The following is a 5,000-nucleotide window of genomic DNA, read 5'->3' as shown; positions in this document are numbered from 1 at the left end:
GCTCCACCAACTAAGAACGGCCATGCACCACCACCCACCGAATCAAGAAAGAGCTATCAATCTGTCAATCCTTCCGGTGTCCGGGCCTGGTGAGGTTTCCCGTGTTGAGTCAAATTAAGCCGCAGGCTCCACTCCTGGTGGTGCCCTTCCGTCAATTCCTTTAAGTTTCAGCTTTGCAACCATACTTCCCCCGGAACCCAAAAGCTTTGGTTTCCCGGAGGCTGCCCGCCGAGTCATCGGAGGAACTGCGGCGGATCGCTGGCTGGCATCGTTTATGGTTAGAACTAGGGCGGTATCTGATCGCCTTCGAACCTCTAACTTTCGTTCTTGATTAATGAAAACATACTTGGCAAATGCTTTCGCTTCTGTTCGTCTTGCGACGATCCAAGAATTTCACCTCTAACGTCGCAATACGAATGCCCCCGCCTGTCCCTATTAATCATTACCTCGGGTTCCGAAAACCAACAAAATAGAACCGAGGTCCTATTCCATTATTCCATGCACACAGTATTCAGGCGGGCTTGCCTGCTTTAAGCACTCTAATTTGTTCAAAGTAAACGTGCCGGCCCACCGAGACACTCAATAAAGAGCACCCTGGTAGGATTTCAACGGGGTCCGCCTCGGGACGCACGAGCACGCACGAGGCGGTCGCACGCCTTCGGCTCGCCCCACCGGCAGGACGTCCCACGATACATGCCAGTTAAACACCGACGGGCGGTGAACCAACAGCGTGGGACACAAATCCAACTACGAGCTTTTTAACCGCAACAACTTTAATATACGCTATTGGAGCTGGAATTACCGCGGCTGCTGGCACCAGACTTGCCCTCCAATAGATACTCGTTAAAGGATTTAAAGTGTACTCATTCCGATTACGGGGCCTCGGATGAGTCCCGTATCGTTATTTTTCGTCACTACCTCCCCGTGCCGGGAGTGGGTAATTTGCGCGCCTGCTGCCTTCCTTGGATGTGGTAGCCGTTTCTCAGGCTCCCTCTCCGGAATCGAACCCTGATTCCCCGTTACCCGTTACAACCATGGTAGGCGCAGAACCTACCATCGACAGTTGATAAGGCAGACATTTGAAAGATGCGTCGCCGGTACGAGGACCGTGCGATCAGCCCAAAGTTATTCAGAGTCACCAAGGCAAACGGACCGGACGAGCCGACCGATTGGTTTTGATCTAATAAAAGCGTCCCTTCCATCTCTGGTCGGGACTCTGTTTGCATGTATTAGCTCTAGAATTACCACAGTTATCCAAGTAACGTGGGTACGATCTAAGGAACCATAACTGATTTAATGAGCCATTCGCGGTTTCACCTTAATGCGGCTTGTACTGAGACATGCATGGCTTAATCTTTGAGACAAGCATATGACTACTGGCAGGATCAACCAGGGAGCTGCGTCAACTAGAGCTGAGCAGCCGGCCGCCCGGGAGTGTGTCCCGGGGGCCCGCGCGAACACGCAAGCGTCCGCTCAATCATTCTGCAAACAGGAGGAGGCTGAGCTCCCCTGCACAATACACCTCGAAACCCTCTCAGGTCCCGGCGGCGCGCAGCGCCGTCCCAAGTACTTGGTCGGGTTCGAGAGAGGCGCAATCGCCCGGAGTTAGGCGAGTAGACGCTTTCGGTGCGACCACCCGTGCTCCCAACTGAGCTTGCCGCTGCCGACAGAGGCCCGGGAGCGTGCTGTCGTGGCATTGCCGGCGGGAGACAACACGCGCCACCTACGGTGACCGGCAGCTCCAACGCCAGCGCCACAGAAGGACAAAAGCCCCACTTGGGTGCCGAAGCGAACTCTCCCAGCACAGCGCACGCGCCAACACATCCGCACAGCTGCGATACAAACCACCAGCGAGAACCGCTGGGGCGACCGAGCAGCAGACGGCGTCGCGGCGCCGAGCGCCGGGCGGCGGCGCATCCTCAACGCACACAGTCCTCAATCGGACCAGCACACTGAAGATGTCCACCGCGCTTCGCACCGGGCCCGCGAGGACCTACTTTGGCCGCACGGCGCCGCGCGCAGGGTGCGCCGGCGCGCAGCTGCGACGCCTGCCGCGTCCGTCGGCCGGCGCGCCTGCCACTGGCCGCCCCCACCAGCCGGCTGTAGCGCGTGCGCCCACGCACCGCGCGGCCAGCACGCCGGGAGGCGCCCCCTCACCGGCCGGGGACGGTCCCACCCAGCCACCGCCGCGTATCGCTTCACACCCAGATGCCGTTCAGTTTCGTCGGCATGGTGGGTATCGCTGGAACAACCGGTTCGTACCTCAACCTATCGTCGCCATCACCGATTCACCCCTAGCGAGAACAACCGCACCACAACAGGTTACCATTTGTTCATTTGCGTAACTTCACCAGAAAACGCAGGCGTCCATCGCCATTTGCAACTTCAACGATTATTGCATGCCTGTGTCAGGTGTCACGCCACACTACGTCTGCCCACATACACGCAACAAAATGTGCACGCCTAGACAATACGTGGAAGGTGGCCCCCGTACGTATGCGATGTCCATTGCTCGAACGACTGTCAACCGGCCTCTGTAGCATGTCGCAGATATGGAACGCGGTGCACCATGCCATCACGGTGTGTGAGGAGAGACGACTAGGTCCGAATACATCAACAGACAGCTCATGCTGATCGCCATCCACGGCGTCCGTTCCTCCCACACGTCTCTATGGCGTACCACACTGCAATCCAGCTCTCATAGGGAGACGACACGTAGCTGCGTGCACAATATTTGCACTGTATGGTCCGCCGTTTTTGGGCGCAGTCGTTGTACGGTCACACATGTGCCACGATGTATCATTCGGTACATAAGGACGAATGTGCAGTACAGATTGTGGTTTACGCGTACGACATTAGCGGACGGTTGACACAGGCCGCACCACAACGTAGCCTGAGTACGTCGCATGCGAAGGGCATTGAACATGCAAACTTCTCACCAACCAGCTTGCGAAGGCAGGGGGGCAAGGTGGGGACGTGGGGAGGGGCGGCATGTACGTCCTGCTGCCATCCACATTACAGTGTACAGCAGGAGCATGTGGAAAGTCAGCAAGACTTGCAAGGTGTTTAACATGAAGCGATACACAGGGGAGCGGGCAGTGCGAGTAGCGAACTATATTGCGAGGGTTGCGGGTGGGCAACACTACACTAATTGAACGAGTCGTATAACAATTACAGAGCAGGTTTAGGCGACAACATGGGTTACGTTAGGGGACAACGTGGGTTACGTTAGGGGACAACGTGGGTTACTTTAGGGGACAACGTGGGTTAGGTTAAGGCACAACGTGGGTTAGGTTAAGGCACAACGTGGGTTAGGTTAAGGCACAACGTGGGTTAGGTTAAGGCACAACGTGGGTTAGGTTAAGGCACAACGTGGGTTAGGTTAAGGCACAACGTGGGTTAGGTTAAGGCACAACGTGGGTTAGGTTAAGGCACAACGTGGGTTAGGTTAAGGCACAACGTGGGTTAGGTTAAGGCACAACGTGGGTTAGGTTAAGGCACAACGTGGGTTAGGTTAAGGCACAACGTGGGTTAGGTTAAGGCACAACATGGGTTAGGTTAAGGCACAACATGGGTTAGGTTAAGGCACAACATGGGTTAGGTTAAGGCACAACATGGGTTAGGTTAAGGCACAACATGGGTTAGGTTAAGGCACAACATGGGTTAGGTTAAGGCACAACGTGGGTTAGGTTAAGGCACAACGTGGGTTAGGTTAAGGCACAACATGGGTTAGGTTAAGGCACAACATGGGTTAGGTTAAGGCACAACATGGGTTAGGTTAAGGCACAACATGGGTTAGGTTAAGGCACAACATGGGTTAGGTTAAGGCACAACATGGGTTAGGTTAAGGCACAACATGGGTTAGGTTAAGGTACAACATGGGTTAGGTTAAGGTACAACATGGGTTAGGTTAAGGTACAACATGGGTTAGGTTAAGGTACAACATGGGTTAGGTTAAGGTACAACATGGGTTAGGTTAAGGTACAACATGGGTTAGGTTAAGGTACAACATGGGTTAGGTTAAGGTACAACATGGGTTAGGTTAAGGTACAACATGGGTTAGGTTAAGGTACAACATAGGTTAGGTTAAGGTACAACATAGGTTAGGTTAAGGTACAACATAGGTTAGGTTAAGGTACAACATAGGTTAGGTTAAGGTACAACATAGGTTAGGTTAAGGTACAACATAGGTTAGGTTAAGGTACAACATAGGTTAGGTTAAGGTACAACATAGGTTAGGTTAAGGTACAACATAGGTTAGGTTAAGGTACAACATAGGTTAGGTTAAGGTACAACATAGGTTAGGTTAAGGTACAACATAGGTTAGGTTAAGGTACAACATAGGTTAGGTTAGGTTAGGTTAGGTTACACGTTGTTGTAAGGAAAGGTGTAGGGGGGGGGGGGCGGGGGCGGCAGGTTCGTTGATAGTGATTATAGTAAGTGAATGCTTGTGACATGATCAGATTTGTCACGTCAGGATGCACCTTTGGCTTATTAGAGGCGGCGCTCCAATTCTATGCTTGTGTGAGACCTGTGTCTTTGACTCATGTCATTGTTTGTGCGCTGTGACAGGAGGTACTATTGTGATGTTGGGTGCACCGTTGTATAGGACATGTGTGGGTGTTGGTGCCTGGTCTGCGCAATGGTGGATGTCGAAAGGCTGGGATATTGTATTTTCCGCATGGACCTCCTGGTCTGGTTGTGATAGTGTGGATTGTGTAATGTGGCGGAGAAGATGCACTGGATGTTGTTCCATGCTGGTGCTTACATATTGTATGTGCGCCTGTTAGAAGCAGAGAGTGGTGCGTGATCAGAGTGTCTGGCTGACGTGTGGTTCCCATTGTGGGCAGACTCTTTCAGCATGTATACGGACAGTTGTGTATATTTGCTGTAGTTTGATGGCTCTGCATTGATTACTAATCAGCGCCGTGTGTACGGGTAATCTGGTTCCAGTCCAAAATGTTCCATCTGTGTACATTAGTGACAAAGACTCCCCCCAT

General features: G+C 52.8%; 1 non-coding gene across 1 annotated transcript in view; it reads right to left on the bottom strand.

Moving 5' to 3' along the window:
- The window catches only part of LOC124727370, a 1,909-nt gene extending 513 nt beyond the window's left edge, over positions 1 to 1,396 (bottom strand). Inside the window, exon 1 of the ribosomal RNA XR_007007087.1 lies at positions 1 to 1,396. This exon is cut by the window's left edge and continues 513 nt beyond it. This is a non-coding gene — a ribosomal RNA (small subunit ribosomal RNA).
- Between the last annotated feature and the right edge of the window lie 3,604 nt (positions 1,397 to 5,000).

Source organism: Schistocerca piceifrons, unplaced genomic scaffold, assembly GCF_021461385.2.
Source record: "Schistocerca piceifrons isolate TAMUIC-IGC-003096 unplaced genomic scaffold, iqSchPice1.1 HiC_scaffold_1098, whole genome shotgun sequence".
Classification (NCBI taxonomy): domain Eukaryota; kingdom Metazoa; phylum Arthropoda; class Insecta; order Orthoptera; family Acrididae; genus Schistocerca; species Schistocerca piceifrons.
Note: the sequence above shows the minus strand (reverse complement) of the source record. Positions and strands in the feature narration are given on the sequence as shown.